General features: G+C 36.5%; 1 protein-coding gene and 1 long non-coding RNA gene across 6 annotated transcripts in view; one reads left to right on the top strand and one right to left on the bottom strand.

Annotated features, from left to right (window-relative positions):
* Positions 1-15006, top strand: part of LOC140326820 (uncharacterized) — a 135557-nt gene extending 120551 nt beyond the window's left edge. For 2 of the 3 annotated variants that reach the window (XR_011919928.1, XR_011919927.1), the window contains 3 exons: positions 9902-10033; positions 11602-11648; positions 14377-15006. This is a non-coding gene — a long non-coding RNA (uncharacterized lncRNA). Of the gene's footprint in view, positions 1-9901; positions 10034-11601; positions 11649-13010; positions 13196-14376 lie in introns of all 3 variants that reach the window. The other variant, XR_011919929.1, reaches the window with a different exon arrangement.
* SYNPO2 (synaptopodin 2) overlaps positions 1-26300 on the bottom strand; it is a 112619-nt gene that overhangs the window by 84483 nt on the left and 1836 nt on the right. The gene's annotated exons all lie outside the window — the stretch shown is intronic.

The raw sequence follows: 26300 nt of genomic DNA, 5'->3' as shown, positions 1-26300 counted from the left end.
ATCGGGTGAGTATATTATTTTAATTATTTTATCACACCTTTGTCGTATAGGACGCACTAACTTTTCCCCCCCAGTTTTGGGGAATACGGCAAAATATACGGTAAATATTCAAACAAGTTTTATTTCTGTTTGTAAATTCATTGGGTCGTTTCTGTCCCTAGGTAATCCAAGAAAGAAAGGGGGTAAGCGTGTCACCTGTACAGGAAGGCACAGACAGAAATAAAACATTATCAGTCATAATAATCCTTCCTTAAGCTGCGTACACACGTCCAATTTTTATCGCTGGAAATGAACGACGAACGAACGACCGATTGGCCAAAAATCGTTCGTAAAAAAAGTAACCAACAACGCCGACGAACGAGGATAGTCGTTGGAAATGATCGACCGGACCGGCGGGTCGGATTGGATGATGATTGTTCACCATCTATCGTGTGTACGGTTGTTCAGTGATCGTGCATGTTCTGAGCATGCGCGATGAACGAACGTTCGATACAGGCTGTATTGTGTATATGAGTGTGTGTGTGTGTGTGTGTGTGTATATACATAAATCAACTTACTCAACTAAAAAAAGTAATTGTGTCCATGTAACCTGTTGGAGGGAACTTCACTTTACTTCTTGTCTAATTTCTTCCCAATAGGGACACAAGCAGCAATAAAAGTCTTATAACAAATCCCCTAAAATTCCTTGCCCATATCGACCTGTCCATGCAAATAAAACATAGTCATTCCAGAGACACTGTCATCTTGCCCATGCACAGAATCTCTTTAAAGGAACTGGTAACAAACATAAACTTTTCTTTAGCTCATTTTTATTGCTTTAACTGGTTGAGAAAGAGTAATTACAACATAAAACTGAAAGTAGAAAGTGAACATCAAAGCAGACTCCAGATGCTTTCAGAATATTCATGAATAAATAAAAGAAAAAGGAAAATAAAATCAAGGAGAGGTGCTGTGTTAAAATGGAACAGATATAAAATGGAAGGTGGCCATGACATTGAAGCATTAAATGCAGTAAATTCTCACCTAGCTACCAATACTGTAGAAGTTTGTACAGGCTTACATTTTATGCGCACTAACCCATTATATAAAATTTATCGAAATGGTATGTTTTGAGGCTAAAAAACTGTTCATATGGCTAAATTCATATTCAGTATGTCTACTGTTTTGTACTGTTATGTCATAATGCTGTTGAACATCTGTAAAAACTCTAAGTAACTGTTTCACTACAAAATACTCAAGGTTATGTACTGTATTCCCATTGGATGTTCTAATATGTGGAAAAGTCATTATGGTTGGAATGATTTATTAAATGTCAAAGATACGATGACCTTCACTCCATAACTGGATGACATAATAATAGGATAATCCATACAGTTATTTGATGTTTTTACATTATGTTATTAAGTAAGTGTCATTTTCAACAAAAAAGATTTTTTTCTACAATTTAATATTTACATAAAATTAATCAATGACATCTCTAGTAGTTTGATCAGCCCCAGTATTTGGAGTAGCTTTGAAATTTAGGTCATTATTATAAATCCAGGCCGTAGCCTTACAGATTTGTATTGTCTCATCTAATAAGAAACTTTCACTTGAGGAATGACCTACAATAATACCATCTTTATTCAGTTCTTTCCTGGATTGTGTAGGATTGGCTTGACTCGATGGTAAGTGCTTATCCCTAATACTGTTAAGTAACTATATTTTTATAATATTTTGCAACTTCCAGAGCTTGGGTTAGTAAAAATGGCTAGCAAAATTAAAAAGTGTAGCAACTGACAACAAAGAATGAGTGAATAAATGCTATTTATTTCCATGAATAAATCTCCTTTCCCCATTGGCAGTGCATTTTGTACCCCCTTAATGGAGATGCCTAAAAGAAATAGTTGCATTTTCATTGTATTTGCATAGAATATGGTGGTATGATTCAATTAAATTTGTTAATGCATTGTAGTAGTGGTTATCAGGCTAGTGTGATAAAATAGTCCAATCTAAATAATTTTATAGATGCACAGTTTATTGTTAGTGTACTATGATGCTGATATAGAAGTAAAACGTTTGTCAATAAACCATGTCAGTACATTTCGAGATGTAGTCATAAAAGTGATAGTAAAGTTGTTTTGAGCATTTTAACAAATCATACAATATGATTGAATATGCTTGAAAATAGGGTCATGAAGAGTCTGCCACTGGGAAGAGAGAGAGAAAACAGGACATAGTTAATTGTCTATTCAAAACTGTTCCAAGGAGATCTGGATGAATGTCCAGATCGTGGCAAAAAGAAAGGCCATGGGGCTGGTCTAGTCTCCCCCCAACAACAGCGCACTACATACCTAGGAACTAAAACCCAATCAGCAACTCCACCGTTCAAAGTTCAATTAGACCCACAGACATGTCTGTTTAAAGTAAATATGGTGTCAGGGCCCTGTCCCAGTCTCCTCCCTTTCCTTCACCACACATTCTACCTTGCTCGCCAAGATTTCTTGTTCATGTACTAATTTTCCTTCTTTCCTCATTGCACTTTCTGTCAAGGAGTTTACCTATTACTATGATTGTACACTTGAATGGCCTCTTTTCTCCCATGCAGTTGACGCTGAATATCCCTATGATGCCCCTCTGTGACCAACATTACCTTCTTCTTGTCAATGGACTTCTAGTCTGTGGCTACCATAGCTCATACTACCATGTATCGTTGAAGGTATACTGTTTTCTTGAGGAGAGGGCTATGAACTGTAAAATTGATTTTAAATGTCTTTGCTCTTGTTTACCATTTGTCTGTGCTTTGTAATTCTTTTTGTATTCTTTTTACTACTTAAAACACCAACAAAAATTTTGAAACAAATGTTAGTAGTGTCAATGGAACAGTTGATTGTTTACAAGTTTGTTTACAGGTACTACTAATATACCTTGTACATCTAGCAATTTATTGTTTGCTAATTTAAGAATATTCCTTCGTAAAAATATTTGCGTTGAAAAAATACTGAAACATTCACTTGCCAATTGTTATTTAGATAATATTTGTTTTTTATTTCATCTATTGATGTATCTTAATGTTTCTGATCTCCTGCACAACTCTAGCACACTATCTGGGCTTTGTCCCATGATATCCCCCCTCAAGTATACAGATTGGGCTTTGCCTAGCGATATCCCGCTTCTAGTACACAGATTGGACTTTTCTAGTGATATCCCATATCCAGGGCACAGACAGGTCTTTGTCCAATGATATTGTACCCCAGCAGACAGATTACAATGCAGGGGTACAAATAGGAGATAGGGAAAGATCATTGTCCACCCATATAGGAAACTGCATGAAAAGATATTCATGACAGGATTATCAGGTATTATTTTATTGTTCTACACGTATAAAAATGTTGAAAATGACTTCTGAAATCACATTAACATGTTAAAGATTTATGAATTGTTAGTGATCATGTTTACAGTTTATTGCATGAGCGCAGGCCTTTATTTTCCTGTCAGCAACTAAAAACAGATATGAGATCCACAACTTGATCCCAAGTACAGTTTAAAAAATGTGTTTTTGTTCCCTAATTTTAAAGTTAATGTCTCAAAGTACACAAGCTAACATTACTGGCGAAGAGCCATTACTTTGTGGTACTTGTAATGTTCTTATGTTTAGTTTGGTTTATTTGGGCTGGGGTAAGACCTCGGATGCTAAGCTCAATATCCCTCCAAGCTGGTAAAAAGTCCTTCCTCCTCGGAGAAATCCCCTTTCTATTCATTCATCTGACAGTTGCCAGAACCTCTTTTGTTCAGACCGTTCCTGCTTTTCCTTAACACTATTAAATATAAGTGAGTTTCACTCTTCTAGGCAATTTCCTTTTGGGGATAATACCTATTCAATTCAATGTTCAGTCCACAGTCTGGATTTTGCCCAGTGACACCCTACCTTTACACACAGATATCCGACCCCCAGCATACTGATTTGGCTTTCCCTGTATCTCTCCTCCAGCATACAAGCTATAGTTTCTCGTCCAGTTACTCCTCAGTTTGCAGGATCACATTGCCACAAAACTAACTCCATATTGAATACTATTTATGTCACTGTTTATGAACGTTGTTTATTACACCAGACACATAGTTTGAAATGATTCTGCTTAGTGCGACAGTCGATTCAACAACAGTATCTGCCGTTTGTCTGCTAATGTAAGTTTCTTATGTGTGTTTGTACACTGACAGTGGAGAAGGAAAGAAATAAAGGGGTTTAGAGTTGCACGTGTGTTAAAGAAATAAACATTTATTTCCAATCAGTTAACATAAAAATGTTTATAAATCATTACTTGTGAATAACTTAATAACATCAGTCCTTTGTCAATTGGAGTTTCACAAGGTCCTGACATGTTTCGCAGATAGGGTATTCTGTTTCGTAAGGGGAAGAGTTCAGTACTGGCATGGGACTAACGTATATTAGGACTGATTTAAAGTAACTTAGAGTACCTGGTAGAGTAAATCTGTTCTGCAGTTGTTCATGTAGAACAGGGGTCCTCAAGCTACGGCCCGCTGAGGTTCTCCATCCCCCCCCCCCTGTTGCCGGGGTAACGCTGGAGCTGTCGGGCTGAAGCCATCAGGCAGAGAAGAGACTGAGCTGAGAAGAGACTCATTGCTGCCTTCATTCCCTGCTCACTGCAGGACAAATGTACATGATCAATGTACATTTGTAAATAGTATGAACATACTATGCTCATTGATCATGTACACATGTGCTGCAGTGTGATCCATGTATGAAGGCAGCAGTGAGTGACAGGTAGCAAACACTGACACATTTTTTTTAGCAGCCCTTTTTTAATTAATAAAAAGTGTGGGGTAGTGTTGGGTGTAGGGTAGGGTGTATAAAAAAGAAGCAAATTAATGAATTGCTTGAGATTATTCATTTGCATGGAAAATGCAAGATAAATTTGCATTTTCAATACACACAGTGAAAATTCAAATTTATCTGTGCATTTTCCATGCAAATAATGCAATAATGCAAAGGAATAATCTCAAGCAATTTTAAAGCCAAAGTAAACGCCACTTTTTTTTTTAATGATCGGCAAGTGTGCTGTGCATATAGTATTGTTCTTTCATGTTTTTTATACAATAAATACGTTTTGTGCAGTGTGCATAAGAATCTTCTCCTGTTTTTTTTCAAACTATAGTACGGCCCCCCGACAGTCTGAGGGACCGTGAACCGGCCCCCTGTTTAAAAAGTTTGAGAACCCCTGATGTAGAATGACTGTAAAAGAGGGGGGTTTCATTGACAAAGGACTATATCATTAAATTACTTCCAGTTAATGTGCCACTCTAAACCCCATTTTTTTTTTCTTTCCTCCTCCACTGTCATTGTACTTAAATAGAGGTGTGCACAACCTCTATTCAATATTCAAGGGGTTGTCGTCTATTTGCATGAAACTACTTCCTATGTGTCCTACACCCAGCAAACACCTCACTCCTTGATACTTGATACATATACTTATTACTTCAGTTCATAGAGCTATCTATCCAGTTTTACACCAATAGAGTATGTGCATTTACTGTTTGTGACTAGTCTGCAGTACATGTGCACTATGCCATTGATAACCAGTGGGCAAAGTATGCACATTTGCACGTTTATGATCAGCCACTACAGAATGACCATTAACCAATCAGTCACAAAGTTGAAAAATGTTAAGCCCTCAGTGATGTGTCTTGCACATACTGACCCTGTCATATCCACATTATTTCGGTCTTGCATTAGCCTCCCCATGGCATACCCTCTGCACATACTACCTACTGTCATACTCTCTGCACACACTGCTCACAGTCATACCTTCTGCATTTCTCACCTAAACTTATTGCCTGCTGTCGCTTGTTTCAGATTTTATAGGCAACATACCTATAAGGAGGACACAAAAGGTTCTTAAGGAAAGGTGAATGTAAGCAGAGCGAGGTATCAGTAGACACATTTTTAACATTGCTTGTTTGCACATGAATTAAATCTGTTTATAATATTTTGTAAACCTAAATGATAGCCACCTCTACTTTACATATTTATAGTTAAAAACAGTTTTAAACATAAGATATCATGACCTTATTTAAGGTAGAGAAACAAGTCAGGGAAAGGGTTGTTTGAGGTCCTTTCTTAAGTGAACGTTGTACTGTATGAATTAAACAAAACTCCTATCAAGGCTTTCAATACATGACATTTGTTAAATTCTATTTTCAGCCATGTAAACAAAAGACTCTTCAGAAGACCCTTAGGCTTGGTTCTAAAACATCTATTCAGTGCCAAGCTTCTCCAGTTTACCTCCTAGCAAGTATAACTCAAGCTGTTGTCTTAGCAGCAAATCAAATTAAGGGCAGAGCAGAATATACTTTGTCTCCATGTTAAGGTACACAGTGAGTGCAATTAACAAAGGATGTGGACCTATTAAGTTAAAGTTTAAAGAACAATTATAACTCTTAAATATGAAACTTGGTATGATGTGATGGAAATTAAGCAAAAGCAATTGTTCTGATTAGCTTTCTGATATGAAACAGTGCTGTTATAAAACAGAAGTGTATCCAGATAACTCCTGATACATTGAATATTATATTTGTATAAAATAAGGAAATGTGCTTAAAGTAAACCTTTCATGATAGAAATATAGAAGCTGCTGTTGTTGATCTCCTTGTGGGAACACTAGTTGCTTTGGATGCAGTAGAAGTAGTGAAACAGTAGGGTAAATATAACAGAAGAGAATTCAAAAACAGCAGCCATGTTTCTCAAAAAAACTGTTTAATAATATATATTTCAGGTGGGGTCAGGTGTGCATATTGGTGTCCAAAGAAACAGATTCTTGCATCCAAGCCACCCAGTAGTGCTGGATAGGTACTGTGGCTGTTGCTCAAGAAGGAGAGTAATGTTTAGCACACTGCTTGCCAGAAAAGTGACTATTTCTTGATGACATCTTCTACTCTAAGTTATTCTAGCTAGTAATGGTACTGTTGCAACTATGGGATAAACTATGGAGAAGCATGTAAGCATAAAACAAGTTACATACACAGAGTACAGGTCTGTGTTTAGAATATTAGCAGTAACAAAAAGGTACCCTGGGCAAGAATTAACTGGGGGCCCCAAATGCACAGCCTTTCTGCTTACTGCGCACCCCACCATTCTGTCAAGTGGGTCCTTCTGCATCTTTGATAAGTATGCTAAACATGCAATGCTTTTGCTACATACATTTCATTCTCATGTATGCCAAATGCCAAGTGTAAGAAAGTATACCTGGCATGCCAGAAACCTCTTTTGTCTGTAGTTACAGGTCACATATTCCTAATTGTAAATCTGTGAGAATCCTTTTTAGAGTTTGGAAAATATTTAAAGTCAAGGTACAATTTAAAATTAGGGCTAAGACTTGTATTAGGAAAGGATTCTATTTTTAAAATATTGCACTATTATTGTGCAGTTGTACATAAAGAGCTGGTGATCACCTGATGTCTAATGGGTGTTGTCTTTACCTCCCAAACTTTTGAGACAGGGAAGTCACATTAAAGCTTAAAGGGTCACATTAAAGCTTAAAGTTTCATACCCCTGCAACACCCCCATTTTGCAGTCCATGAAAAATGAATGTGCAAAAAAGGACTGGTCAAAACAACAAGTTTTCTCAACCACATTTTCTTTATACAGGTTGACAATCGAAAACCTGGTCATTGATAATCCGGATCATTCAGTTTCCGGGCATGAATTTCAGATTGCATTTACAATACAGGGAATGCAGTACACTGTGTTGGCCACTAATGTTTTCATGGGGCTGTTCTGCAGAACAGAAGGTCTTGCTTACTACACTAAATACACGTTGAGACGTCCTACCTGCCTGCCCCCTGGAACTGAGCCAGATGTCAGCAGTGCTGCGCGAGGAAGACTGCTCTGTGTGTGGAGGTTATCTGGGAGGTATGGCTGCCACACGTTCGGTGTCACAGTGCCTGGCATTGTAAGCTCCTCGGCGCTCTTCTCCTGTGTCACTGTCGGTAACTGTCTGTCATTTGCTACCCCTATTTAATGTGCAGCGCTGCATAATATCTTGGTGCTATATAAATCCTGTTTATTATTATTAATAATATTAAATGCATTATCATATCAAATAACAGAACCCCATAGATCTTTCTATTCCTTTTAAAGGCCAACTGAACTTTAAATTGACAAAATGTCTTTCTGTTCAAGCAGTGTGTTCCCACTAACCATGACGCTACTACTGTCTTCTACAATGACATGGTTGGACATGGCAATGACATAAGGTTTGATTGGGGGAACCACAGCTCACAGTACAGGTAATGCCATCAAATGCACCAAGTAGTGCTGGATAGGTACAGTGGCTGTTGCTCAAGAAGGAGAGTAATATTTAGCACACTGCTTGCCAGAAAGGTGACTATTTATTTTCTTCATTTACAGGGATTTCTATTCTAAGGTATTCTTGCTAGAAATGGTACTGTTGCAACTATGGGATAAATTAAGGAGCAGCATGTAAGCATAAAACAAGTTACATACACAGAGTACAGGTCTTTGTTTAGATTATTTGCAGTAACAAAAAGGTACCCTGGACGAGAACTTACTGGGGGCCCCAAATGCACAGCTTTTCAGCTTACTGTGCACCCCACCATTCTGTCAACTGGGTCCCTGGAGAAGGTGGGGAGCTTTGGTAATTGACCAGTTGCCCTTCTCTAAACCCAGCCCTGAACATTGAATCATTTTTTGTAATCTCTGCATATGTGAGTGACCTGCCTTTTATGCATTTCATTCACATACACTCTTTTTGCAGTCATCTGTCCTGCAATGACTCACAAAGGAAATATCTTAAGTTTGCAGACTGTTTCTTTGACAGAAAGAAGAAAAAAAGAAAACAGTTTCCTTATTTGGTAGTCAAACATATGTCAGTGATAAACTCATTTTATTTCTGTTTATCCTTTCTATACCCATTAGCTAACACTGTTTACAAGAAAACTTGCTCAGTGTGGTTTTTGTATACTGTGTAATACATTAAGGTAACATTATCAATGGGTTCATAAACATAATGTTATTATATCTCATTCAAGTGATCACAAAAATTTAAGTCATGTTCAAGTATCAGCTACCTTTCAGCAAAATATGCAAAATACTGGAGTGGATAACATAAGTAGTGGATAGCATAACTGAAAAAGTGTACATTCAAAGTTTTCTGTGTTGTATGCAAAAATTATTCATTCCTAAATGAGTGGCACTGGAGGAAGTTAATTAAGTTAATAAAGCTCAACTGTCAGTTAATAGCAGAATAATAATTTTAAAATTCATATATGGGAAATGCTTTTTCTGCCAATAGATTTGTTGTGTGATCTAAGCATGACATGGCATGGTTTGTTTTTAGTCATACACTTTGTTTTTTTTTTTTAGTTTTTAAAAAAGACTAATAGACCAATCAACAATTTATAAACATGAATAGCTAACCATGGATGCAGGTACCTTTTTTAATCCCCATCCTGTAAGGTGCAAATTTGCCAGAAAAGTAAGCCTTAAAATGCTTACATCTATAATACACTAACAAATGTCAATCCTATTGGTTAGTAATCTAGAGATCTGAAAATAACAATGAATAATTTGTATTATCTGTAACTGGGTTTTGATAGGTAAATACATTTTCAATGGAACCTAAATACATATAAACATGTGTTTAGACATATTTCAGATATGTTTTAAATGTAGTAAAAGGCTGTAGCTCTTTAAATGTTTTTATGCATACATATCAGTGGTCTGTGGTTCAGTCACCCATCATCCTGGGTAGCATCAACAAGATTTTGTCTAAAGTGCTGCACAGTCCTGCAATAAATATTGGTATGCTTTGTGCATTACTTCTAAATCTGTGCAGTAGCTTCCTGTATTAAAGACCTGTCATTGCTGCCATCTCTTCTTTTGCAGGGTGTTCTTGTATCTACCCCATAATTTAGTTTTCTCCAGGCAGCCTTTGATGAGTGGGCCTACTGGGTACTTTCCACATCTCCGCACAGGCTATGTACAGTGCTGTGATAACGTCACCACTTCTTTTACAAGGTAAATGGGTTTATAAAGGAACCTAGTGCAAACAATGTGGATTTATACCATTTGTTGTCATTAAGGATTACATTTTAATGAAAGTGTTTGTGTCTGGAGTTTAGCTTTAATTTTGTTTTTCCTTTGTTAGTCAAACCTTCCAACTTCGCCATATGGAAATCATTTACCCTATATGCTATCAATTATTATCCCTACCTTTTCAATCTGCACACGTGTTAGGATGACAAGCATCATATGTACATGATCTAATGGATAGCTGGATCTCCAAAATTAAAATGTGTTGGAAAAAAACCACGGCCAATCTACCACATTATTCATTCTGAAGTGTTGACTAATGGAACACAGACTGAAGACAAGCACAGTATCATTTATAATACAGACATGTACGCATATAAACAATTTGTTAAATGGTAAGCCTAATTCTGTTCACAAGTAACTACAGTTATAAAAATGGAATAAGGACCATATCATACATTGCTACAAACATTTCATATGCAAATACTTTTTCAGATGACATTAATAATGCATTTTTTGATGCAGTTCCCTGTATCCAATATAATAATGTGTTGTACAATGATAAAAGAAGAATAGAAAAAGACATCAGTCATTACATCCAGCTTATTGGTTGTTTTGTTACTGCTCTATCTACAAGGACTTGTTTCTTTTTTGTTTTTCTATGTCTTAGAAAAAGCCAGATATTTTGGACAGCTACTATCACTACCACGCAATCATACATGATGTGTTCTCCATATTGGCTTGTAGCCTGTACAAACAAACAACAACAAGTACATTTTATTTACCAAGATGGCTCATTTGTCTACATTCCACTGATAGAATTGTTTAGTTTCATTTAGCAGCCAAACTGCATGAAATAATTCCTAAATAAACATCCTTCTGGATCACATATGCCATAAATCATTTTAATTAAGCACCCACAGAAATCTGGCTTTGTTACTAATATTTATACATTCTGTGCCATATCTCTGTTCAGATTAAAACATGAGTTTTAGACTATGGTTCTTATACAACTAAATTCGATATACATTTGTAGTCTATCATTGTCACATGTGAATACCCAAATAACCTTAAATACTTCAAATACTTCATGGCAGAGATTCAACAAGGTGCTAAAAACATTCCATTTTGGTCCCTATTGACATGACAGCATCATGCAGCTGTGCTGCAGATTTGTACATCCATGATGCGAACCTCCTGTTAAACCACACCCCAAAGGTGCCCTATTAATATTATTATTATCAAAAAGTATTTACAGAGCTCCAACTTATATGCAGCGCTATACATAAAATAGGGATTACAAATGACAGATACAAACAATGAAACACGTGTGTTTAATTGTGGTGTTTTATTTTTGGGTATTTTGAGTATTTGGGTACTTAGATTATTAAACAAGCTTGAAGGCAGTATGTCTAAATTAGTTAAATGCAGATATACATATACACAATACTTTATGGACATTTGTGAAGGAATAACTATGAACAAAGTAAAGTCAAAACCATTCTTTTTTTTGTATAGGGAGTATTAAAACTGCCATTTTTATCTCTTTACAGAAAATTTCCCTTGACTTCCTGTCTGGTAGACTCAACAAAAACAAAAAGTGAGTAAATGAGGGAAATCTCCCTTAGTCGTTGTCACCACCTAATCTTTTTTTTTTTTTTATATTTGTGTTGATTTAGTTGTTCTTTAGAGTATATCTAAATGTACTTGTTTTCAGTTTAGGATAAAGTCAGGTATATATTGCTATCCATAGAAGGGGTTTTTTAACACTCCTTTTTCTCTGGCAACCATTGTCACCAAGACTAAAAGTGAGGGAAATTTAAAAAATCTGAGTTGTCTCTAGAACAGAAATAGAGAAAAAATCTTTAAGTGGGGACATTTGTACTGGTTTAACTTTACTAAACCTGGAACAGTGAAAAAATCTACTACTTTTGTATGTTATATTATTTACCTTACTAATTTCCTAATATTATATACATACTTAGTTTTATCTTGACTTGCACTCCGCTAATGCTAGTTTTACGGAGGAGCAGCATTTTTGCACTCATGAATAGGAAGATATTTTAACTGCTAAAAAATCTGCATATCCCATCTGAAGCTGGACAATATGTTAAAATAGCAATACCACTGGCCTCTAGATAACAGTGATGATTGTTCCATCTGCTTTTCCATTGTTAGCAGAGTGAGCAGGTCCATATGGACTAATAAATACTTTGTTGTCTTCTGTATCACATAACTAGAACAACTAGAATACCCCAGGGGAAAGCACAAAATGCTGTAACATAGTCCAAACCTAACATAAACAAAATAAGTGTGTATGTGTGCCAAGAATATGTGTGTTCTACCTATAAGTGTAATAAGTATGTATATACTTGGCATTGCCTGCTGAATAGGACCAATGGAGCAAGTTCTTTTGTAGCTGTACATACCCACTGTCACCAATGATGATGTTAGCCATTTGTAAAGGCACAATTCTTCTTAATGACTATCAGCCGAAATAGCAATCTTTGTGATGTCCCCTATACAAAAGCACCACACAGTCCACCAATATGTGGACTTTTGTGGAGCTTTCTTACCACTGACGAACAGTGTAAAACGGCATCCACTCACCAAAAGCGCAAAGAAACTCGCTGACAGCCAAAGTGATGTGGGTAATAAACTGTAATGTGTATGTGAATTACATACAAGCCTATATATGCTGACCTGTTACACAAAGGCATACTTTATAAGGTGTATTGACAATGCTTAGTAAGGTGGCCATTTTTTATTTCAATAATGTTTAATTATTATGTAGACAAGCACATTATGTAATGTACCTTAGACGTGTAAAAGCAGCATTATTTTAATGTTCAACACACATGGCAAACATATGATCAGGCGCAAATCCAGTGATTATTGTGACACAAACATCCAGGCATGCAGGGCTGTAACCTAACAGTTTTTATCTTTTGTTTGTTTACAGTTCAGTGCATTAATAGCTAGACCCTAAAGAAAGTTCCAAGGACATTTGAAACCAGAATACAAAAAATATTGAAGCATCACTGGTAAAGAGAGGAAAATAGAGGAAATAAAGAGCCTCAGTGGTCTTTACAAATCAAAAATTTCACTTAATTGGAATGAAGTAGTGCCTTATAATAATTGTAAAAGGTAATAGGATCTAGGGGACTTCTCTTTAGCTTGTTCAGTAAAGATAATTTTGTAACATCTTGTAGGTAAGTTGGCCCCCACAGCCATATTATGCATTATGTGTAATAATTTTTAAGAATATAATGATGAATTAAACATGTGTAGCTGTGTTCCTAAATACTTTATCCTCCTCAGAGATTACTGTGATGTTTAACATTGTACAGCAAGGAAAACATGAGGTCATGTTGTATAGTTACATGAAATTACTGAAAAAAGATTCTGCTGGGAATGCAAAATGTTTTAGTCATTTAAACCCATAGTGTTGCCCCTTAGTTTTTTTACCACGGTTATATTATAATGCATATATTTATTTTAAGAAAAAAAACAGACTGGTTTAAAACAACAATACTTACATATTACAGCTTTCCTTCCAGACCTGTGCTATCCAATTCAGTATACACGGGTTACTTGCAGGTCAAGTTTTTGGAGATGATGGTGATTTTAAATTGGTCTACTGTAAAGATCCTATGTTTTCCTTTTTAGAACAGATAGACATAGATAATAAAAAACACCCACTGACAGGTATAATGTATAGGAGTCCTTGCACATTTCTGCAACATCTTTCAGTCCCCCACTCCTTGAATTATGTACACCTTGTGTTGGAAGTTGCTATCCCACTGGAAGTAGCCATCAGAAGATGGGTGCACTGTTCCTAAAAGGAACATGTAAAGCAACAATACCAAGGTTCTTGAGTTCTCCTATTTCCTATACTATTCTATTGATCCATCACTTTGATCAGTTGCCTCCATGGACAATAGAAGCATGTAAAGGGGTAAAAAAATTACCTATTCAGTATTTTTTTTTGTGTGTCACTGTCACTAAGTCACTTTTGGTGTTATAGTAGTTGGATGAATCAGGGCCATAATGTGGCTGCTTGGTCTCACATAACAAAACCTTTTTAGATTCTCTCATTGTAGCCTATGAGTCACTTGGGATCAGGTCAGCTCCAGGCCATCACACACAGTGCCTGCCCAGCACTCCCCTTGCATTCTCCTTTGCTAAATAAACAGCAAGAATGTCAGCTAACCATTCCCCTTGAGTAGCCAAAGTAAATAATAACCAAACTCCCGCTAAACACAACCAGAGATTTGTTTATATGACTGAGCCCTGAATCTGAGCTGATAAAATCCATGTCTTTCTAGGTACAGCGGCAAGCGGTTGATCTGTGCATAATGGGAAACATGACTAGAGGAAAGTCTCACAGGAAATACAGTACTTGGAAAAAAGAATGGATGAATAATAATGAGTAATGAAATTCTAGGTGACGGATAACGTAGAAGCTGATGAAGTACAGTGCTTAAGCCGAGTGCCAGCTAAACTATCGGTCATCATAAATAATCACATACTACTCTTTCTGTAATATGGAAAGTGGTAAAAGAAGACAAGTGGCTTCTGTGGATTGCCGATGACAGCCTTTCTATGTATCAAATACCTAATTATACTTGCCGTCAATTTCTTTCTGGTCCGCTCACAGCAATAAATAGATCAAAAGGATTTTTTATTGATTTACATATTTTTTCCCCAAGCAAGTAAAATCAATTAATGTGTTTGGTAGTTTTTTTTTTATTTATATGATATCTTTATTAAGAAGTTACATGTCCTTCTGTTTCGAAGTGTTTTCTGCATTGAATTAAAGCACATTGGATATATCCATGATATACATACTTTGGCTAATAATAGTGGCAAATATACATCATAATCTCCAAAGGGAAGACCCCTAATAATTTATTTCCTATGGTATCCTGTATTGTATTTTTACTGTGAGGCCCAAATAAATTCCATGGTGTTATGTCTCAAATAAACATACCTAGAACAACTGAATCTCGCAAATACTTCATGGCTTTAAAGTCCTATACATCTAGATGTTATGATGTTTAGTAAACATCCCATCACGAATCAGCTTACATTATCCTACTGACCATAGTTAATGTCAAGTGAGGATGAGCAAATGTGCCTGGGATTTGTTTGTGAACATTTTCACCAATATTGATGGAAGTTCACAAACTTTTCAGCAAACTCCTTTGAAGACTATAGTGGATGAATCCTGTGTTTCACTTCTTGCTTTTTATAATTTATTGTTAAGTTGTTGACAAAATGGGAAGGAAAGAATTGTGAAAAGCTCCAACATACCATGACCACATGGCTGGAAAAGTTCAGCATATGTGTTAGCCATTTCTTCACATTATTGGATCTATTGACTGACCAGAGGCAAAAGCCACGCACTGCATTCTAGGTTCCCATTTATTTCTAAAAGCAAGCCTGTTGGGTTTTTGGCCGAATACACAAAACCCAAGAGACCCATAGTACTGGCATATCTGAGCTTCTTCCCTAGTCATGGGTTATTACATATCTTTGCTCATTACTATGTCTTGAAAAAAAAAACTCTGGTTTGGTTGCATCTGGTTTGGTTTGTTTTTCATAATAGTAAACATAACTAAAATACTGCCTGCCTTTTCAACTAAATGCATTAGCTAAAAGTGGAACTGAACTCCAAAAAAAAAAAGTGAGTGTTTTTTAAAAAGTGAGTATATTATATATATACAAAATGTATATAGACTATATACTTACTCATCTATGCAATCCAATGACATGTTTAGTTCTACTAAAGTATTTTTGTCTCCTCTTCCCTCCCATCCTTTATACTGATATCTTCTTCTGTTCTAAATTGAACACAAAAAATATACTAGTGGGGAGTTAAATAGCAGAGAATGCCCCCCCCCCCCCCCAACCTTGACAACCATCAGTTATTGGAAACGCTACTTGCTTTGTACTTTAAAAACCAATAAACACTGGTTGAATGCAAGTACCTAAATTTGATTTGATACCAATTATTGTAATCCTGTGTGCAGCAATGTGTGCGCAGTAGACCAAGAGGTGAGCGTAGCCCTGTGAACTCAAGAGGTGAACAGGTAACTACAGTGTGTGATAAATACAGTGAAATGCATGTACTTATGAACTGCTCATATAAGTCAACGTAAATGACCTATAAGCTCATGACTTAAACACGTATTTTAGTATCCAGTGCTGTACAAGAAGAGTGAGGTAATCCCTCACTATACCTCATTGCCTGCTGAGGAACATGTGCAAAGTGCAGATGTTGGAATGAAATATATTACAATAATAGTTCAGAAGCATGCTAAATTAGCTGTTAGACAACTGAGCCGGCATAGAGAAGCTGGGGTGTAATACACTTTAATGTATACCAGGTTCATACTTCAACTAAAATGTCAATTCCCTCAGCACTTTCCACTTGTTATTTTTTCTGTGAAATAAACTGTTGGAGATCTGCTCGATGGCCTGTTTTTCATTTTAATAGAGCAGATTCAGTAACAGTTCAGGGAGAGAGGTACACATGCAATGGGCCATGTCTCATGGTTGATTAAGTTGAATTGCCAAGTGTTGAATAAGAATTCAAAGTAAGGCCATAACACATCACTTTTAGATAATGGATGTAGCTCCGGGTTAGAAAGGAGAACTGAGCTTAGACATTTACATTAATCCATTCTTTTAAAAAAAGTTTGTCTGCACACTGTCTGTGTAAAAATGATGCCAAACATATTGTGGTGCTCCTGTGAGTTAGTACTAACAAATGTAATTGGAAGTGTTGTGTAAGTGATTATTCCCCTGCTAAGCTGTATACATTGTTAAGCTATTTTTGGCTTCAACACGTGTGTCAACTGTTCTCCAACTCCAACTGTTCCAAAAGTTCCATTGCTTAACTTTCCGAGTTTATAGGAGGTTATAAAGACGACAGAAGGTTTAAAATAACCAGATTCTCTGTCCTCAAAGAGGAAGACCCCAATCAGTAAAGGATACCACATATTTTGTCTACACAAGGAGGGAAACAATGACAGACAACTTACTAATGTCCTTACTAGTTACAATCTGTTCCAATGCATGGCTCCAAACCTTTTCCAAAGCTGCTTTCACTTACTGAAACTCCCTCTCTCCTTCCATACATTCAAAGAAGCCCTCAACCTTTTCAAACTCATCCTCAGATCCTCAGGTGAAGTAAATGCATGCGCAGTGAGATTTGCATTTTTTTCCTCCTATTAAAGAAACGGCTCGTTCTGCGCATGCCTGATCACAGAGCAGCCAGAGCCTCCTGGAATGCGTGACGTAGGTATCCCGGGAGGCTCTGCACTCCCATTCCAGCCTTGATGGCCACAGCAATCAAGACAGAAAGAGGCGGTGCTGCACCTTTGGGTGTTGCACTTAAAAAGTTAATAAATACATTTTTACTTTATATAAAAGGGTTGTCAACCTTTAACTTTAACTAAAAAAAAAAGCCCACTTATCTACCCTTTTATGTAAAATAAAAATGTTGGTGATAGGTCCGCTTTAACCATCTAAATGAGTATTTGTGCTTGTGAGAATTTTGGTAAGAAAATCACACTTCCCATGATTATAGTAAGTCCTACAGAGACTTTACAGAAGTCAACTAATTATTGTGATAAAAATATATATAATTCAACCACATTAGACACACTAATCTTTAAAAGGTGTCATTATTTGTATACATAACATACATGCTGCGTGTTAGAATATATTTGCTGCTAGATGCTAAAGTAAACCTGTACTGTAAGACTTCTTGGCCCCATTTCTGGCCTAATCTTGGCCTTCTTGCTAATCCAATAACGTACAATACTGAGCTGGACAATAGCATGTCTTTTTTAGAACATCTCTTCATTTGAGATGAAGTTTAATTTGCTAATAATTTGTCTTCTCTGGTATACATTTTCATTAACATATTTTTGACATTTTAAAAAACTTTATTTTTTTATTATATACCTATATTTAGACCCAGTGATGTCATCACTTTGTGCTTCTCTGCCCAATGCAGACAGGTGTGTGTATGTGTGTGTGCTAATAGCAGAGTGCTAGAATAGAGGAAAAACTTCAAGAAATGAACTTGATTAATTTTAAGTAGTCCAACACAATCCTAATTATTGTGCAGCTTTAATATTTTTTTTCTTGTTAGCAATTTCCAAAAAGTGGACAGAAAAAAATATCTTCAGTTTGGTTGAAATATATGATGTAATCTCAACAAACCCATATTTACTAGTAGCACAACATTGTTTATAACTACATTGTTATATTTTTTATAGTATATACAGCGTGTGTATATTTATTTATCTTTTAGTTTCTTGTATTTTACTATGCATAGATTGAAAGATAATGTACATTAATATCAGCATTTGAGGGTCAGGCTTAGTGGTTCATTTCATGTTGTGTTTGTTTTGAACACATCTGCATAAAATATCCTGCCAATAAAAAATACTGTTACTACGCTTAATTTTATTAATCTTGGGCTAAAACAGATGCAAAACAGCTGGAGTGATTGGTAAACCCACAATCTGCCTGCAGACTAAAAAACTAACATTATAAAAGAGTTGAAGTTGTTTCTTAGACTCATTAATCACTATATGTTAGTGAAGAAGAGCTGTGTTATAAACAGAAAGCACCCTTACACTACACATGAGTGATCAGAAGGGGAATATTCTTTCAGAATCTTTTTTTTCTAGATTTTCATCCTTTAAAGATGGGTGCGTCTTATATTCCGGAGCGTCTTATATGGTGAAAAATACGGTAAGTGTTTTTTGTTTTTTTTACCAGTTTCGGGTTTACTTTCACTTCAAGGCAGCTCAGGAGGTAGCCTTAGGTCCCCTAATTGCTAAGGCCCCCTCCTGTGCACTGCACGGCTTTCTCACGGCTGGTCCCAACCCCTTGTGCCATCACCTCATCTGCGTTTTCAGTGCAATATATGAAAATTCCATTTTTTAGGGCCTGAAGGTCTGTGACATAATGGCACATAGTTTGCCCATAAGAACACAGAGCATGTGTGCCAGCCCCGTGAGAGCTCCGACGCTGACGTGCATGTTCCACCTTTCTTACATCACACACACTCAGGCACCATTTCTCCTCATTTACAGGTACATTTTACAGTCATGTGGACCTTGCTAGGATCATCCTTGGTTTATGGCTGGAAGCAGCTTTGTTAAAAATGTTTTGTGAGCCTGGGGGGTGTGTGTATTATGGCATGGGGGTCTTATGGCTGAGATGTGGGCCTGGGTTGATTATGTTATTATGGGAGGGGGGGAGCTGGGTTACGGGTCTGGGGCTGAGGGTTTTGGTTTTAGTCTACTTGCATCGGTATGATAAACAGTAAGGATTTTGCAACTGACAATGATAAAATTACACGTAATAGATACTAGTCCCCAGGGGAGTCCTACAGAAGCTACAGATTTTGATAGACTTCATCTGGGCATACAAAAGACACTGCCTGGCGAAATCCCAAAGATTCGGGTAATTTGGGGGCATGTGACCTTCAAAAATATTACTGGGCTGCTCACCTAATATTTGAGACTGAGGGGTAATTGTACTGATTTTAGGGACTTTAAATTGGAAGCCAAAGCCAAAAGCCAAAGAGGCTATAGCAAAAAGTTACTTAAAAACTCTTATCAACAAGCCCTCTCACGTGATCATAACTTACTAATTACTAATGCTAAAACTCAAGAGACTGACATGAAAGTAAGAGTCATAACTGCTTTCAATAATCAACATAAGGAAATTCAGAATATTTTAAAGAAACACTGGCATTTACTCCTCAGTGACCTGAAAACTTCCAAGTTTCCTAATCATCAGCCCAATATGACATATGGAAAGGCGGCCTCCCTTAAAGACACCCTTGTTCATAGCCATCATTCGGATTCATCCACCTTTGAAGCCGAGACCCATGATCCAGGTACTGTGAGATATGGGCAGCACTCACAGTGCCCGTGGCTGAACGAAATAAAGAGTTTTATTCTCCCAAACAATGGCATCAAATTAGGCATCATAATAATTGTGCCACTATAGGTATAATTTATTTGATCCTAGGTACCTGTGGTAGGTTCAATGTCGGAAAACTCCAAAAATTTGTTGTAAACGCATTTATGAACACCTTAATTCTATAAAAACTCGCAAGATAATTACACCCATAAGTCATCATGTGGGTACCAAGCACAATTTCGATACGAGAGTAATATGCTTTTCAGCCCTAGAAATGGTATTCCCTAAATCCAGGGGGGGGTGATTTTTATAAGGAACTATTGAAAGTGGAAACAAACCGGATATTTTACCTTAAATGCTTTAACTCCTCCTGGCTTGAATGACATGTTGTCATTTAAGCCATTTCTATGACAAATTTAGCTACTTACTGACAAGGATTATTTCCTGAAGCCTATTTAGGAATCCTTATCCCAATCAAATGAGCACAATTAGTTGGATCTACATATCTCTGATATTTGCTTTTGCCTTTTACTTTACACCTCACATTAGGTCACATTACACAATTACCTTCATTACATTATATTTCTTTATCTCTGTAGGTTTTTTTGTAACATCCACTTTATTGATGCAATAACAATGGTTACAAATATTGTTGGTGTTGGTGTTAATAGACACAATTGTATTGAGTCATGTATTGTTTATTATTACCATGGTGTTAAAGGTATTTTGTTAGCAATAGCCATGATTCTCATTTACCTTCCTTTTTATACACAGCATTACAATCTCTGAGATTTTACATTTTTTCCATATCTTTCTTTTCTTCTCCCCCTTCTCAGAGGAGGAGCTACTTTTTGCAAGAAACACTTCCGCCCTACTCAGGGCGGAAGTGATGTATCGATACATTCAAACTTTCTTTGTACCATTTCTTGCCCTAACAGGGCAGAAATAGATATGATTTTATTGGTCTGGCATAAACTACTGCGCGTGAGTGAGTAGATACCGCGCACGTATCATCACAACAATTGGTATCCTACATCACTACCTGCCCTGAAAGGGCAGATGTGGATTTTTGCCATTGGTTTCATATTAACTACTGCGCCCTCACAAACTCAGCAATTGAAATCTTTAGATATAAGAGCGTCCTGCACGCAACACCACCCCTTTGTGTATGGGTGTCCGCTGCCAGGCTGCCTTTCTATAGAAACATCTCAAGTAAGTTCATTAGTTCTCTTTTTTATGTTCTATCTTTTTCTTTCATGATTGTTTTTATATTTAATTTTTGATTTGTTCTTATTTTGTTTTTTCCTCCTTCATAGAAGAGATTTACTTGGATCCATCTATCTTTACCCCTAACTTTATGCACTCCACCAAGTACAAATTAATTTGGTTGTAAGTAACATTTTTCTGAAACCATCTATATTTATTTTTTAATTCATAAAATTCCTCTTGTTTTAAGAGGACTATCTCTGACATGCTGTACATTCTTAATTTAGAACAATCTAACTGGCACATATACTATTGCAGTGAATATAAGCATTAATACATTGAAGGCACTATCTATCTTTTCAACAGTAGGTAAGCCCTTAGTATCTACATATTTTCTCTTCTTTTTTTCTTTTTATGAAGATGTAGAATTTCATTTCTGTTCTATAGTTACAATTACCTTTGACACTTATTTTCTCCCCTTGTTTTACAGTTTACTAATTCTAACCAACCTATAGACCCATCTAGTCTTGGATATTACAAAAACATTTACAACACCGTGACATGTTTTACTGTCCTACATAATCTCGATAACTGTAAACTTTCTGTCTACCCAATCTCTTATTATACATTCTTAAGTTCTTTTCCTGAATACTTTTGGTCTTGCTAATTATATTTTTTGGCAGATCTCCTGCTGTAACATGCATTTTAACTCACATCAACTTTAACCCACTTCAACTTATCTTTTCAAAATCTTAGAAGTTGTGTATGTAAGTACCAATACATTTTGATTTGATGAACTAGGACTGTCAAAATAACCAATTATCGCCATTAACATATATGTAGTTCTCTTTTCTGCTTATTTTATCTTTTAGAAACCAAATTCCTATTGTTAAAGTTTGTTCCAATTTTTTCTTTTGTTGCAACAACTGACAATTACTAATATCAGCTATGATTAATGTGACTTCTTAGACAGACTCACATACTGTAATTTTTCATAAATGACACTCTATGTATAAATAGTTATACTCATTATATATCTACTTATCCTGTTTATTCCATTGCCATATTGTTTTCTGTACTCCCTGCGGTGTTGTTACAAAATCCCCTGTTGAAGCCCCTTGTGGGCGAAACACGTCGGGTAGAAACTCATTTTATCTTCTCTGTTAAACCTCATTAACAAGTGAGACTTTCTAACTAGATACAACCTCTCAAATGTGGTTTTATATCTATTAGGCAAGATTTATAATTGTATTTAATTTTAATGTTTTGATATTGTTTAATATAATGGTTACCTTTTAAAACATACATAACTGAGTGCCTATAAAAAAAGCCTTCTTTGTTCTTCTCTTCTTCAGTCTATCCCTACCTTCTATCTATGATTGTGTATAAGGCTTGGCACATTTTGGATTTCTTTAGGGATTGTAAAGTGAGATATTCTCCTAAGGGCCTAGTTTGCTCAATTTACAAACTCCTACACTCGGAGGGCTTTGTGACAGGCACAAAACGCTCATACATGCAAACCTGGAAGTATATTCTGGATAAAGAACTGTCTTGGAAGGAATGGTCGAATCTGTGGACCTCGGCCAATAAAACTTTTATCTTTGTCAGATACAAAGAGAACAGCTACAAAATTCTATTCCATTTGTACCATGCCATACACTGGAGCACATATTCTGGTATTGCCCCCTAATACATGGCTTCTTGCTACAGGTTCAGAGACTTACTTGGTGGTAAGTCACCTCTCTTGACCACTAGATTTATTAACACACTTACTAGGTATACACATTTCTCAGGTCCCACCTGGTCCACGTAAGCTCATCTCACAAATACTGTTGGCTGCTCATACCCTAACGGCATGGAGAAACACAATACTCCTCTGTGTATTTTAAGAAAATGTATTTGAAAGGGAAAAACACATTACATGAGCTCACTCATTAAACCTTCCCCCAATCTTTTTACAGGTTAAAGTATTTTGCACTTTTGAGTTGGTTATGGTGGTATAAATTATCTTTTGTGCATAAATGTTGGCCACCAATAGATGAGGCTGTGTCCAAGAGTTAAGACAAGCGCAGTTGTGATTACAAGCAAAGGTCAGTCTAGGCAGCAAACAATTAGGTTCAGAAATAGGCAGAGGCAGCAATAAGTAATTCAACAGATAATCGCACGGGCTAGTCGGACTAAATGCTACATGCTACAGCAGGTAACTGGTACCTGGGAGCAGAGAAGCTATAAAGGACCAGTAGCCAATATCGAGGCAAGATTACAGGAGATGCTGAGACAGGCACTTACACAGCTAAAGGGAAACTAGGGATGCTGCAAGCTACAGACAGATAGCTAAATGCTTGATCTCCTTTGCTTCTGAAAGGAAACCACCAGAGAAAGAGTAAACAGTAAGTAACAAAAGTTATAAATAAATAAGTTTGTTGATCCAGGCAATATCAGATTACCTTTGGGAATCAGAAAGGTTTTTTTTCTGTTTTGGTGCAAAGTGGACTATGTTTTGTAAGGGTTTTTTGTGGTCTAAAGGGTTTTGTATAGGCAGACTTTCATGTTGTTTATCTATTGGTTGAACTCAAAGGCCTATTTTCAACCTCACTAACTAATAAAACTTTGACTTAACACATATATGAGTGATGGATATTGGTGGCACACTACAGTGCAGGGTGCTGTGCTGCATTGGAACGAATAATACAAGTCTGACCTTTGGTGCATTGTAGTGTGTTAATGTACCACATTAATTAACACTGATCTGAAGCAGGCTTAACTGAATGATATTAGGTGCTGACGCATACATTTGAAGCACATAGTGAATACGATGTATACTTTAATAGCACACAGATGGAGATGTTCACATCTGGGACAGACAAAATGCCTGTGCAGCTGCATATGAGCCAATGGGATCCTAAAGCCAGAAGAACAATCATATCAGTGACTAATGTTTGCATCATTCTGGCCTTCATAGATCAGCTAAAAGTTTATGCTGGGCGGTCACTCCTTTGTGTTTAGGAATCTGGTGACTGATTTATCCATTTGTCATTAAACAGTTGTAATCTTGGGCACACACATTAATTGTAATTGTATTATGCCCTGTAGGCTTACTAGTTAGTGCAAAGGGCCTATATGATTGGCTATAAATCAAGTAGTTAAATAATAATAATAATAAAAGTAGATTGGTAAAACTGATAAAATATAGTAGTATGCAAATCTAAAGAAGACAGAACTGATTGTAAGATACATAGTCATTGTAATATATTTCACTAACTGTACAGCAGGGGTGCCCAATATGTGGATTGCAATCTACCGGTAGAGTGCAAAGGCAACGCGAGTAGATTGCGGAGCCCTGCCTTTTAAAATAAACTCTACCGCACACAGGAGTTATTAAGCCCAAGTTTTACATACATAACCTGTCAGTGGATGTGTAAGACCAATTGCCCCTAGCACACCCACTATGTTAAGTATTATATGGAATTCATTTTAATTTGATACATTAATGTATGAGACACACATTAATGTAGTTCTGAATTCATTAATACATTATTGACTTATGCAATCCTTGTAAAGCAGAACTGGGTGCAGCACATGGAGCCAGTCAGTTATGTTGCAGCTAACAAGAGATATGCTGCTAGCAGGAGAGAGTAGAGTGACAATAAAATATGTTAATTAGTTTGTTGCATTTCCCTACACTGTCCATTCAAATGTAGCGGGAGAGACAAGATCTTTATGTGTCAGTGAACTACAGCAAAGAAAAAACTGCAGTGTAAATTACAAGGTTGGAATAGAAAGTGAAAACAAATCCTTTGGCAGCTAACATATATGACCCTGATTTATGAAAGCTCTCCAAGGCTGGAGAGAATACACTTTCAGAAGTGAACTGGGTGATCCAGCAAACCTGGAATGGATCTGGTCCAGGATTCAAAACATTTGCTAGTAAATAGAAAATTATTTTTAACCACCGCGTTACACTGATGTCTAGATTTCTGTTCCAAAAGCGTTACACTGTTTTTCATGAAATTTTTTTTTTAAAATTGTAGACCTGTAACTTACAGAAATATGTCCGAACAGGGTTCTAGTAGATATCATGAATATAAAAAATGTTTGAAACACACAACCATGTAAAAAAAAAATTACTTTTAATAAAATTAAATAAAAGACACAAAAATCAGCTTAAACAAGAATACATAAATAAATGAAAAATACTGAAAATGGGATAATTCGGTATACTGTATAGTAATATATTTTTCTAAAACACCTCCCTAGTGTCTGTCACATACCTATAGACAAAACCACATAAATATATTTTCTATTATTTTGTATTGGATTGGATACAGGACTTTGTATTCAATCCAATACAAAATGAGAACAAAATTCAAACTCTCATTTTGTATTAGATTGAATACAAACTCCTGTATCCAATCCAATACAAAATGAGAGTTTGAATTTACCAATTACATACTTTGTATTTATTTTGAATTATTTTGTATTGGATTGGATACAGGAGTTTGTATTCAATCCAATACAAAATGTGTTTGAATGAGTTTCAATTTGTATTTCCCGCACACGCGCCGACGTCATCGCCGAGGGACACGCACGCGCTATGGACGGAGAAGAAGCCGGCCGGCTTCTTCTTCTCCGCCGGCCGGCTTCTTCTTCTCGGAGAAGGCACCCGACGCTGGGGGACGACGTTGGAGATCGACGCTGGAGGACGACGCTGGAACACGACGCTAGATGATCGCAGCGGGACCAGGTAAGTGATCGATAAACCCGAACTTTTCTCATTGTATGAATATACATTAAAAAGTTCGGGTTTATCGATAATTGTAATTTTGTAATTTTTTTTAACCCAAACCAAGGTCGGGTTTATCGCTAGGGTGGTTAAAGATCCATTCCACGTTTTCTGGATCACCCAGTTCACTTCTGAAAGTGTATTCTCTCCACCTTGGAGAGTGTTCATAAATCAGGGCCTATGTCTTTTATCATCATTTCACATTTCTGTTTGCTTAGGGTTCCATCTACCCCCAACTGTTCTACCAAAGACTGAACTGTTCACACCCCCCCCTCCCCACACACAAATTGTTCTGCAGAAATATTA

Source organism: Pyxicephalus adspersus, chromosome 3 (genome assembly GCF_032062135.1).
Source record: "Pyxicephalus adspersus chromosome 3, UCB_Pads_2.0, whole genome shotgun sequence".
Lineage (NCBI taxonomy): Eukaryota > Metazoa > Chordata > Amphibia > Anura > Pyxicephalidae > Pyxicephalus > Pyxicephalus adspersus.
Note: the sequence above shows the minus strand (reverse complement) of the source record. Positions and strands in the feature narration are given on the sequence as shown.